The 13,931-nt window shown below is 38.2% G+C and overlaps 1 protein-coding gene and 1 pseudogene across 1 annotated transcript in view; one reads left to right on the forward strand and one right to left on the reverse strand.

The window, feature by feature from the left end:
• The window catches only part of KDM7A (lysine demethylase 7A), an 85,069-nt gene that overhangs the window by 46,837 nt on the left and 24,301 nt on the right, over positions 1–13,931 (reverse strand). The gene's annotated exons all lie outside the window — the stretch shown is intronic.
• Positions 9,685–9,785, forward strand: LOC114211798 (U6 spliceosomal RNA; annotated as a pseudogene).

Below are 13,931 nucleotides of genomic sequence, written 5' to 3' on the forward strand. Positions count from 1 at the left end.
ACATCGGGCTCCCTGCTCGGCGGGGAGTCTGCTTCTCCCTCTGACCCTCCCCCTCTCAAGTTCTCTCTCTCTCATTGCCTCTCAAATGGATAAATAAAATCTTTAAAAAAATTTAAAAAAAAAAACATGGCCTAGGGACACGTGGGTGGCTCAGTTAGTTGAGCGTCCAACTCTTGGTTTCAGAGCTTAGGTCATGATCTCATGGGTTATGGGATTGAGCCCCGCACTGGGGTCCAGCCCAGCACTGAGCTCCACACTCAGGGGAGAGTTGGCTTGAAGATTTTCTCCCTCTGCCCCTCCCCCAACTCATATGAACTCTCTCTCCCTCTCTCTCTCAAATAAATAAATCAATCTTAAAAAACTAAAAATAATAAAAAATAAAAAACATGGCCTAATGGACATTTATGGAATAATATACCCAACATCTACAGAACACATATTCTTTCCAGCATATATGGACCATTCATAACAAGCAACCATACACAGGGCCACAAATTTTGAAGGTCTGAAATCCAGAACTCTCTGGCCACAGTTCAATTAAGACAGAAATTAATGACAAAAAGTTAAATGAAAAATCTTCATGTATTTAGAAATTAAGAAATAAACTGCTAAATAACCCAGGAGTCAACAGATAAATCATAGAGAAACACTGAAAATTATCTTGAAATGAGCACTAATAAAAATGCTGCATAACAAAATTGTGGGATGCAGAACTTATAAACAGAAATGTACAGCTTTGAGTGAAATAAGTCAATCAGAGAAAGACATGTATCATATGACCTCACTGATATGAGGAATTCTTAATCTCAGGAAACAAACTGAGTGTTGCTGGAGTGGTGGGGGGTGGGAGGGAGGGGGTGGCTGGGTGATAGACAGTGGGGAGGGTATGTGCTATGGTGAGCACTGTGAATTGTGCAAGACTGTTGAATCACAGATCTGTACTTCTGAAACAAATAACGCAACATATGTTAAGAAAAAAGAAAAAGAAGATAGCAGGAGGGGAAGAATGAAGGGGAGTAAGTCGGAGGGGGAGACGAACCATGAGAGACGATGGACTCTGAAAAACAAACTGAGGGTTCTAGAGGGGAGGGGGGTGGCGGGATGGGTTAGCCTGGTGATGGGTATTAAAGAGGGCACGTTCTGCGTGGAGCACTGGGTGTTATGCACAAACAATGAATCATGGAACACTACATCAAAAACTAATGATGTAATGTATGGTGATTAACATAACAATAAAAAATTTTTAAAAATGTACAGCTTTAAAAAAAATGTACGGCTTTAAATGCATGTATTAGAAAAAAAGGCTGAAATCAGTAAGCTAATAAACATTTACCTGAAGAAGTTACAAAAAGAATAGCAAAATAAACCTTAAAAACATAGAACGAATAAAAAAAGCAGAACTGATGACATAGAAAACAAACCATGCAAGAGAGCACCAAAGCCAAAAATTCTTTGAAAACACAAAATTGGCAAACCTCTCTAGCGAACTGAAGAAAGAGATAAGACATGAATAACCAATACCAGGAATGAAAAGAAGTACAGAACTATAGATTCTATAGACATTAAAGGTAAAAGAGAGTATTATGAACAATTTTATGCTAAGAGACTAGAAAATATAGATAAATAGGCAAACCTGAATCACAAAGAAATAGAGTATCTGAATACTCCTGTAACTGTTACTTCATAATTTTTAAAATTGTCCCCCCAACACACACAAATATCCCAGTCCCACATATACTCAAGAAGTAATTCTAATACTATATAAAACTTGCACCAGAGAATAGAACAAAAAGACTTACTCCCTAACTCATTTTAGGATAGCATAGCCTGATACTAAAACTTGGAAAGGATGATACAAGAAAGGAAAATTACAAGCCACTCTCATTTATGAGCAAAGATGCAAATAGCAAGTTTGGTCTATCTCAAGAATGCAAGGTGGTAAACTCTAAAACGTTTAATCAGTGAAATATGCTACATCAACAGATTAAAAGAAAAGGTCTTATGACCATTTAAAAAGATACAGGTATTAAAGAGGGCACGTTCTGCGTGGAGTACTGGGTGTTATACACAAACAATGAATCATGGAACACTACACCAAAAACTAATGATGTAGGGCGCCTGGGTGGCTCAGTTGGTTAAGCGTCTGCCTTCAGCTCAGGTCCTGATCCTGGAGTCCCGGGATCAAGTCCCACATCGGGCTCCCTGCTCAGCAGGGAGTCTGCTTCTCCCTCTGACCCTCTTCCCTCTCGTGCTCTCTCTCTCTCATTCTCTCTCTCTCTCAAAAAAATAAATAAAATCTTTAAAAAAAAAAACTAATGATGTAATATATGGTGATTAACATAACAATAAAAATTTAAAGAAAAAAAGATACAGGACAAGTGCTTGACAAAATTCAACATTTACTTATGATTAAAAAGTAAACAAAACCTCTTAGAAAATTAAGACTAGAAGGACACTTTCATAATCTGTTAAAGGGTACTTCTAAAAAATCCTATGCAGGGTGCCTGGGTGGCTCAGTTGGTTAAACGACTGCCTTCGGCTCAGGTCATGATCCTGGAGTCCCGGGATCGAGTCCCACATCGGGCTCCCTGCTCGGTGGGGAGTCTGCTTCTCCCTCTGACCCTCTTCCCTCTCATGCTCACTCTCTCTCATTCTCTCTCTCTCAAATAAAATCTTTAAAAAATAAAATAAAAAATAAAAAATCCTATGCAAATGACATGAAATTGGTCTTTCTGAGATTAAGAACAAAAGAATGTCTAATGTTACCAGTTCTATTGAACACTAGCTAGTATAGTAAAATAAGAAAAAGAGGGACGCCTGGGTGGCTCAGTCGTTAAGCGTCTGCCTTCAGCTCGGGTCGTGATCCCAGGGTCCTAGGATCAAGCCCCACATCGGGCTCCCTGCTCAGCAGGAAGCCTGCTTCTCCCTCTCCCACTCCCCCCTGCTTGTGTTCCCTCTCTCGCTGTCTCTCTCTGTCAAATGAATAAATAAAATCTTTAAAAAAAAAAAAAAAGAAGAAGAATTAAAAGGTATAGGAATTAGAAAAGAAAAAAAGCTGTCATTTGCAAATACTATGCCTACATGTGCAGAAAACTTAAAAGAATCTCTAGATAAATGATAATCAAAAAAGGTTGCTACATATAGCATCAGCACATAAAAGGTAATCACATTTCCATATACAAACAATATAAATCTAAACAACGAAATAAAACACCATATACAACTGAATTAAAAATGTCAAGGGGCATCTGGGTGGCTAAATCAGTAAAGCATCCATCAGACTCTTGATTTCAGCTCAGGTCATGATCTCAGAGTCGTGAGAACAAGCTTTACGTCAAGTTCCACGTTCAATGTGGAGTCTGCTTGAGATTCTCCCTCTCCACCCTCCCCCCGCCAAATCTTCCCCAGACTAGTGCTCAATAAATAAAATTTTTCAAAAATGTCGAGTACACTGGAATTGAACAAAAACTATGCAAGACCTCTTTTTTTTTTTAAAGATTTTATTTATTTATTTGAGAGAGAGAGACACAGTGAGAGAGGAACACAAGCAGGAGGAGTGGGAGAGGGAGAAGCGAAGCAAGCTTCCCGCAGAGCAGGGAGCCCGATGTGGGGCTCGATCCCAAGACCCTGGGATCATGACCTGAGCCGAAGGCAGATGCTTAACGACTGAGCCACCCAGGCGCCCCGCAAGACCTCTTTAAGGAAACTCATAAAATGTTACTAAGTGACTTTAAAAAAGATGCAAATGAATGAAGATATACATCATGATCATGGATTTGAAGTTCAATAATGTAAAGATATTAATTCTCTGCACAGTGATTCACAGATTCAATTTAATCCCAATCAAAATCTATGGAACCTGGGGCGCCTGGGTGGCGCAGTCATTAAGCGTCTGCCTTCGGCTCAGGTCATGATCCCAGGGTCCTGGGATCGAGCCCCCCATCGGGCTCCCTGCTCAGCGGGGAGCCTGCTTCTCCCTCTCCCACCCCCCCTGCTTGTGTTCCCTCTCTCGCTGTCTCTGTCAAATAAATAATCTTAAAAAAAAAATTAAAAAAAAAAATCTATGGAACCTGATAAGCTGATTCTAAAATTGATATGGAAATATAAAGGGCCAAGAATATGTAAGGCATTCTTACATATACTCTACCAGGTATCAAGATTTATTTTAAAGTTATAGGAATTAAGGCACTATGGAAAAGATAGAGGAGCTCAAAAACAGACTCATGCACATGTGGACACTTATGTATCACATAGGCACTGCAGAGCACACAGCAAGGACAGATTTTTCAATTCATAAGGTTCTGAGACTTTTATATATCTATATGAAGAAAAAAATGAAATTAGGCACCTAATTCACAACATTAAAATTTATTGCAAAGTAGATTAGAAACCTAAACAACACATGAAAGTAAAACTATAAAGGTTGTAATAAGAATATGAAAATAGGGGCGCCTGGTTGGCTCAGTCAGCTCAGTGTCTGACTCTGTCTTAGCTCAGGTCTGGATCTCACAGTTAAGAGTTCAAACCCAGAGTTGGACTCTGAGCTGGGCGTGGAGCCTACTTAAAAAAAGAAAAAAGAAAAAAACAATAATATGAAAATATCTTTATGACTTTGTGCTGGGAAGGGTTATCTTAATCAAAATATAAAATGCCCTGTCCATAAGGGGGAAAAAAAACCCTGGTAATTTCAATCATACCAAAATAAATCTTGTTCATTAAACTATAAAGAATGAAAGGATAAACCAGAATGGAAGAAGACATTACAGTACAGATCACCACCAAAGGAACTATATCTAGAAGAGAATAAATTCTTACAAATAATAAGAAAAAAAAAAACCAACAGAAAAAAGGGCCAAAAGATTTGAAGTGGCACATCATAAAAGGAAATCCAAGTGGCTAATATACACATGGTGAGGTATGCAACCTCATTAACAACTGAGGGAAATACAAATTAAAACTGCAATATAATAACACAATACACCCACCAGATTGTCTAATACTAAAAAGTCTGATGACAAATGTTGAAGTGATGTGGAGCAGTGGAAACTTTCATATACTGCTGGCTGAAGTAAATCTAATATAGCCATTTTAGAAAACAAATTTGCAACAAAACTAAAGAACTGTATTCTATGACCAAGCAATTTCTCTCTGGGTAAATATATCTTAGAGAAATTCATGAACATGTGCACCAGGATACCTACCTAAACAGGAATGGTCATAGAATCATTATTTGTAATAGTCAACAGTAAAGTGAATGAAATATAGTAAATTCTCACAGTTATAGTACATACAGATACAAAATGAAAGAACTATGGCCCCATGCAATATATGAACAAATTCTATAAATGAGTGATCAGTGTGTTAAAAAAAAAAAAGAGAGACAGAGAATATATACAGTGTATTCTATTCATAAAATTCAAAATCAGGCAAAGCTGTACTACAGTGCTTAGGGATTAAACTAAAAAGGAAAGCAAGGAAGAGAGAAATCATAATTGTAGGATCATGGTTTCCTCTAGGGAGCTGTAATCTGGAAAGGTCTGTCTTGGGGTCCTGGGTGGTTGTTATATGTTTTTTAATTATTCATTAAACTGACGATTTATGTTTTAGACATGTTTTTGTGTTATTTCATAATTAAAATGCTTTTAAGGATAAAATTCTATTCTATTTTTACAATCATGTAAAAAAATTCAACAAACAAAAACTTTAAAATGTAGCAATCTAACAACTATAACAAAATATCAAAAAAAAAATCTTAGCTATATCTGCATATCCCAAAACAAGCCTTTCATGTGTGAACTACATCCAGTACATTTGCTACCATGCAGTCTTTGAGAATCTGAGTAGAGCTCACTGCAATCAAACCAAAAAAGTCAAAACCAGCTGTCAAAAATAACATGACATTGTCATTCAAATATTCAATCCGTGTAACTGAATCAAGTAAATGCAATTCACTTTTGAGTAGAACTGAAACTTGCTTTATTTTTATTTGTCCAATTTAAATTTATTTCATTTCCATAGAAAGCAAAAGGTGAATATACTGTTTAAAAAGCTTTTTTAAATAAATTTTGTAAAAGATTTTATTTATTTGAGACAGAGTGAACAAGAGAGAAAGAGCAGGGGGAGGGGCAGAGGAAGAGGGAGTGGAAGACTCCCCGCTGAGCAGGGAGCTCATGACCTGAGCTGAAGGCAGACGCTTAACCAACTGAGCCACCCAGGCACCCCAAAAAGCTTTTTTTTTTTTTAACTGAAAGACTATCAATTTCGAATCCAATAAAATAAACCCTAGGCAAAATTTTCTACACATTTATGTACCATGTCCTGGGCCCACAGTTTCTTATACCCAAAAAGGTTTCTACAACCCAAAGAAAAGGTTAAAAATCATTGGATAGGGGATCCAAACTTCCAAATTTCAAAGCTTACATACAAAACTACAGTAATCAAGACTGTGTGGTACTAGCAGAAGAAGAGACATACAGAATGCAACAGAATTGAGAACTCAGAAATAAACCCTCACATTTAGGATCAATTGATTTTCGACGACAATGCCAAGACCATTCAATGGGGAAAGAATAGTCTTTTCAACAAACAGCCCTGAGATAAACACATGTAAAAGACTTTGGACCCCCACCATACACATATACAAAAATTAACTCAAATGGATCATACACCTAAGAACTAAGTAAGAACAAAAACTATAAAACTCTTAAGGCAGAGGAGTAAATCTCTGTGGCCTTGAATTAGTTATCAACCCCAAACACACAGGAACAAAGGAAAAAATTGATAAACTGGACATCACACTATAGCCTGAAGGTTTCTGTTTTCTCAGCTTAGTCTGGTGTGAGAAAATTACCTGAGTATGGAAAGTGTGGGAAAAGAAAGGTGTGAGGTGTAAGGAGCTAGGAAATAAAGTATAAAATCATTGGTCTGAAGAACGAGAGACTAAGAAACACGGTAACATTGCCAGACAGGGTTGAGAGTCCATCTGAGGTCTGTGATCATAAATTCCAAGTGAAACTACTTCTGCACAGATGTGTGATATTTTTTCAGCAAAGTTCAACACAGGCCCAAAGGAAGAGGCTGGGTCTGTCCAGAGTTGGGGTTTTGTGGACAAAGACCAGAAAGAGAGCTGAGGATATTCACAGGGAAGATAATGACAGACCCTGTGATTCGAGCTGCTGGACGAAAAGGACATGAAGACTGAAGAAGGTAGTGAGAAAATGAAGAGATGCTGAGGGATCTCTATGCATTCCTAACACTAACTCAGTGGAGGCCTTGAACATGTGATCTGTAAGGGGCAGAGATTATGCTCAAATAGTGGAATGTTCACAATCTGAAATATCCAAGGTAGTATATTCCTTAACAGTGATAAGGTATAAGTGTAATAACAGCAGGCTAAGACGGAGCAAAGAGAGGGTCATGAGAAGAAAGTGAGATGTGTGAGAGCTCTCTCTGTATTCAGTGAGAGTTCCAAATCAAGCCTCTCTTTGAAAGTGAGGTTCATGAGGTGTCAGTAGTTAGGGCTGCACTTCAACCAGAAGAGAAACTCAAAGTCACAGAAGCCAACTTGACACTTCCAGAAACTCAGATTTGTCTCGTCATACCTTGACTATGGCCACATTCCTCATTCTTAAAAAGTGATGGCTACACCAAATTAAGTAAGAAAACAATGTTAGATGTGTCCTAGAAAATCTAAACCATCATAGAACATAAACTCATCTATCAATATTTAAGATATATTATTAAGGGTGACTTCCACAAGGCTTAGGGAAGAAGAGAGAGGATAGGAACATTCAAATTAATTTAGGACACTTTGGGCAAAACTTAGCTAATAATCCTCAAAAGTCCCTGGTTCTTCTCTCTAGCTCCTACTCTTCAGCCCCCATCCCCACGACAATATAATCTCTTATACTAAAATGTTAGTGATGTCTTCAGGTTTTGACAATTATAAACATTCTAACAACATTTATTTTAAAGTTTCAGAATTTAATAGTAAATTTCATACATTTACTAATTTTTATGACAACAGTAAATTGATAAATAAGTAAATATTAAAAACTCCTTGATCATATAAAATTTTTAAAAATCAAAGTAAACATGAAAATTAAATGTTCCTAAACCAAGAAGTTTATTTCAGATCTTTGAAGGGCACCAAATGGAACTACCACATACATCTCAGTTTCTCTCCCAGAGGGAGGGATAACTTCTCCCACCCCTCACCGTACATGAAAAGAATTCTACAATCACTACAGCTTTAACAGGCATGTTAAAAGCAAATATAGTAGGACACACAACATGTAGAATTCTGAAAGCAAAATTTGTAAGAATCACTTTCAACCCTTTAGTCTCTCTCACTCCATTTCTCTTATAAAACTTTCCTTCATATACAAATCGCCCTACTTTTTCTTTTTTTTTAAAGATTTATTTATTTATTTATTTTGAGAGACTGAGAATGAGAGAGAGAGAGAGAGCGTGCACATGAGAGGGGGGAGGGTCAGAGGGAGCAGGAGACTCCCCACCAAGCTGGGAGCCCAATGCGGGACTCGATCCCAGGACTCCAGGATCATGACCTGAGCCCAAGGCAGTCGCTTAACCGACTGAGCCACCCAGGCACCCGCCCTACTTTTTCCTAACAGCAAAATGTTCAATGTTTATTAGACCAGTGTGTGTAAATGTGTGTGTGTTGGGGGTGGTTTTCTATAGGGGTGACAATCTGACCTTTGTTGAATAGCTTCCATCTATAGAAGAACAGCCCAACTGCCAATTGGTGAGTGGGACAGTGACAACTTTAGCACTTTCTATTGTCTTAATCTTCTGAAACTGTTGCTTAGCTGGCTTTTTTTGGACACTTGACAAGAACAGAATTGAATTAATGACTAACCAGAATTCCGTAGGATCTGCCAAACATTCTCTTTTTTCCTCTTGGATAATGCTCCCATTTATATTCTCTACTCTTGTTGTTGGAAGGGTGGGTGGCCAAATTCTTTAAGGTCTTACTGTCCTGTGGACTTCATTAGATATTCCTCAGGCTTCAAATTCTCTCCCCATTCTTCACCAAGCAATCCACACTATATAGTCTTCAAAGCCCAACTCAAATTACAAATTCTTCACTGGATCACCCATAGAAAGTCCTATGACATTTTACCGATACACATTTCCACATACTGATATTGAGCTATTTTATATACTCTATTTCCTGAATTGAGCTCAAGACTTCTCTCATTACCAAGTACAGCCTGCCCACAACACCATGATCTCAGTAAATTTTTACTGATTATTAACTGTGCAGAAAACCTATTCGAAAACCAATACATTGTGGTAAAGCTACAAGCAACGTTTATTTTAAAAGTCCACTCAGCTTCAATTTTTTTTAAGAATTTGGTATAGGAACTAAAGGCAACAAATAGTTGGTAAAAAGGGAAAGATCTCTCAACCTAAGAATTAGTAGATTTCTCATCTGTCCTTGGATGATACAAGGCTGTGGTAATAAAATGCATTCATTTAAAGTTTTCCTTCCTTACAAAAGTTTTTACCTAGGTATCCAAAGTCCACCTTCTTACCCAAGGCACCAAACTACTGACTGCAACCTCCAAAGTCCCACACTAACACCATCAAAGAGGCTGTGGAGTGGCTTTTGAGGTGAACTACCTCCAGGAACATAGAGGATAGTTTAAAACCTGCTCTTCAGTGCTCGCTTCGGCAGCACATATACTAAAATTGGAACGATACAGAGAAGATTAGCATGGCCCCTGCGCAAGGATGACACGTAAAACCTGCTCTTCATATTTCCTTTTATATCCTAACTCTGGGGTCAGTTGGGCTCTTGGGACAGCTATAAGCCAGGCAAGACCTACCCAGCCTAGTTCCTTGCCACGAGATTAAACAAGTGCCAACTAGTTTCACTGAAATGCACAGATTCTGGAATTAGAAAGACTTGGTTTGATTTTTAGCTCTGGTAGTTTTGACTCTGAGCAAGTTTCTTCATCTCTCTGAGCAGGAGTCCCCCTAGGATTAAATAGAACAATGTGTGTAAATATGTAAGGCACAGGGCTTGGGAAATAGTAAGCAATGGCACAGTAAATATTTTAAGTAATAAATGGTAGCTACTAACATTATTACGTTTCTATTAGATAGCAGTCATAGCTCATAGAGCTCTGGGCTTATTTATGAGCTTTGAACCTAAGCAGGAAACTTGGCTTAGTATTTTTTCTTCAGGATGGCTCTTCAGAGCACACTTCAGATACTCAAATGGCCATTCTTAAAGCGGGGGGGGGGGGGGGGGGGGGAGAAAAAGATAATTTGTTTTCAATTTTTTGTTCATTTTGATGGTTGAGTTCTCTGGAGTCAAGTAGGCCTATGTTGGAACCCTGGCTACTCCACTTGTTAGTTGTGTGACTTTGGGTAACTTCGCCTGTTTTTGTCTTATTTGTAAAGATGGAGATAATGGTATTTGTCTCCCTCAAAGAGTTAATAATAAAATTAATATACATAAAATGCTTAGAATAAAATTGTAGAACAAGTTTTGCTGGTCCAGAAACCTTATTTTGCTAACCAGTATTGACTTAATAGACTGACGTTCCTACTAAAAGTACAAGGAAGCCAATAGGCATTTCCACTTTTAAATTATGTTCTGTGCAGTGTGTTAACCCTGTGATACTTTATTACCAGTTATCAGCTAAAGTGAATTTTTACTTTACTATAAATTTTTATAATTTGCACATATGAAAATCAAACTTGTAATTTATGATTAACTCTGTGGTTCTGAAAAAGCCCAACTTCTGTTATTTTCTTGCTGACATATAAAACTATTTTCATAAAATTCTGTTTTTCTTTTAAGGTGAACAGGGCATATTTCAACTTTTGTAAAGATATTATTTTTGACACATTAAAGCCATTTGCTGGCATATTATGTGCTTAACCATGTTTAATGAGGGTTTTGAATGAAATGCATACTCTGAACCAAATTCCTTCAGTTCATAATAATCTCAGAAAATTCGACACTTTTTCTGCCTCAGACAGCTGGCTGCCACTTCCAAATGCTCCAGGGCTTCCAAACTTCTTTCTGACCAGCTGACTAAGAACATCTATGTTACCAGGGAATTGAACAAAGAATATGAGAGAAAAATAAGCGGGTTGAAGAACGAACAGGTGTGCTCACTGGTACAAAAAGCACCCCACCACTTAAAACCCAAACTTTCTGTAACAATCTTCTAGCAAAACTTGTTCCAACGTAGATTTGTGAAATATACACACCAAATACATTTTAAATGTTGATACATTACACTGTTTGCTTCTTGAGTGCAGAAAACAAATTCCTTCTGCTTGTCACTGTGTGACATCTAAGTACAGAGTAGGCAATGCAAATGGTAAACAGATTAAATGGATTTTACAAATCAGTACAAATAAACTGTTCTCTCAGGAAGGTAATAATTTCTTTTTTTTTAAAGATTTTATTTATTTATTTGTCAGAGAGAGAAAGAGCACAAGCAGGGGGAGCAGAGGCAGAGGAAGAAGCAGGCTCCCCACCGAGCAGGGAGCCCAATGCAGGGCTCCATCCCAGGACCCCGGGATCATGACATGAGCCGAAGGCAAGTGCTTAACTGACTGAGCCACCCAGGCATCCCGAAGGTAATAATTTCTATTAGAATGTTCTAAAGAAAGGAAAGATGCTTTAAATTTCTGAAATACCCAAAGAGCTAAACATATTTATCTTTCACCATCCTGTGGTCATTCCACTAGCCATTCAACCTCTTAAGCTAATACTCGTACTTCTCTTTGGCAACCTACTTTCTGCCTGTCTGGCTATGTATGAGGTCCATCTGTAGAAACTAAGGAAAGCTATAATGTAAATGATGCCCAGTGGATATGCCATTTCATGGAGATAGACTATACTTCTATCTTTACCAGTGAAACAGCAAACAAATGCCATCCCCAAATGAGTATTATATGAAAATTTAAGGGGCGCCTGGGTGGCTCAGTTGGTTAAGCAACTGCCTTCGGCTCAGGTCATGATCCTGGAGTCCCAGGATCGAGTCCCACATCGGGCTCCCTGCTCGGCGGAGAGTCGGCTTCTCCCTCTGACCCTCCTCTCCCTCTCATGCTCTCTGTCTCGCATTCTCTCTCTCTCAAATAAATAAAATCTTGAAAAGAAAAGAAAATTTAAGAACCCTGTAAATTATCTTGGGGGAGAAAAACTTGCCATGTCGATAAAGGATAAACAGTAGCAATTTCATAAAGGTTTGCTTGGCAATGTTCTTTTTTTTTTTAATTTTATTTATTTGAGAGTGAGCGAGAGAGAGCACAAGAGGGGGTAGGGTCACAGGGAGAAGCAGACTCCCCGCTGAGCAGGGACACGGGGCTCGATCCCAGGACTCCAGGATCATGACCCAAGCCGAAGGCAGTCACTTAACCAACTAAGCCACCCAGGCGCCCTTGGCAATGTTAAGTTAATGAAGGAATTTAAAAGTAGGTTATCAGTATGCATATCAATATATATACTACTGCCTCTTCATGTATTTCTGACTGATTTTACCTAATGACCATAATAAGTAAGAAACATGTAAAAATTTATTCTAAAGCAACCTAAATCTAGAAGTACATGAAATGTTTGCTGAATCTAGTTCCTTGCTGTGGAATGCAAGACTTTAAAGTATTAATATTTCAAGAAAACTTTTCTAAACTCCTTTAACACGCAGACTATTTGTGGCTCCCGAACCTGGCTGTGCAACAGAATCCCCTGTAGAGCTTTTATAAGCTGCTAGGAGGCAGCCCTTCAAAAGAATGACGAAGCTCTGTAGGAAGAGATAGAGAAAGATCTTTAAGATATGCTGGAAAACAACAAAAGCCAGGTGCAGAACAGTCTGTATAATATACCCCCACCTCCCAACCAACCACACATGCATGTCTGTAAATGCATGCTGACTCTAAGTCTGCAACAATATGCAAAAAATTGGTGAAAGTGGCTGCCTCTGGGAAAGAAACTGGGAATGGATGCACAATGGAGAGGGAGAGTTGTTTTTTACCATATAACCTTCTACATCTCTTGTGCTGTGCATTGCTTATTTTTAAAAAGAAAAACACATTCTTGAGCCCCACCTTAGATCTACAGGGAAAAGTTAATGGGTGGGGCCCAATCTTTATTTTTAACAAGCTCCCCAGGTAGTTCTTTTGCAGCCAGCTTGGCAAAGAAATGGTATTTAAGCACAGAGGCTAGCACAATACTGTATTCACAGCTGCTTTAACTCGGTTACTCCAACTAGACTTTCAGTTCCTTAAAGACATGAGTAATATTTAATAATTCAGAATTTCCTATTCCCCACAGATCTACCTGAAGTTGATTACGTAGGGGATGCTCACAAAATATTTACTGATTGACACAAAGCAGGAATTCCAAGCACATCAGGGAGGCATTAGTTTGGGCTACTATCCTGAAGCCTGTTTAAATATGAATTTTGCAAATACACAGGAGTAGAAAATGGATGTGAGGGGGGAAATAAGTAACTGATGAATTTTTCTTTTGAGATCTCATTTTGAAATGTCCATTAGTTTATGTCAATGAAAAAGGATGCAGTATTCTTGACTATTTAGTTTCAGTCACAGGTATAATCCTGTTGTACAGAAAGGGTCCCTGTTTATTACAGATTTATATATTATGACCACTTATTTTGTTTCCCTTTCATGTAGCTCCTAAGTGTCCCTATCTTGATTTTCCAAGTAGGGTATCTATTGAAAGAACAGACAGATTAAGTAGATCATAAATAGAAATGGATTTTTAAAAGATGAACCAACAGCCATCAGAAACATTTCAACCCAGTTGACAGTCCTATTTCCCATTGTGAGTATGGGAAGGAAAGCTATATTCCTAGGGTCTAATGACACCTACAGAAGATTTAATATATTCAGGGCTAAGAGATCACACCCTGAGATAAAAGATC

Source organism: Eumetopias jubatus, unplaced genomic scaffold (assembly GCF_037043125.1).
Source record: "Eumetopias jubatus isolate StellerSeaLion01/CBP00866 unplaced genomic scaffold, mEumJub1_p1.0 scaffold_14, whole genome shotgun sequence".
Classification (NCBI taxonomy): Eukaryota; Metazoa; Chordata; class Mammalia; order Carnivora; family Otariidae; genus Eumetopias; species Eumetopias jubatus.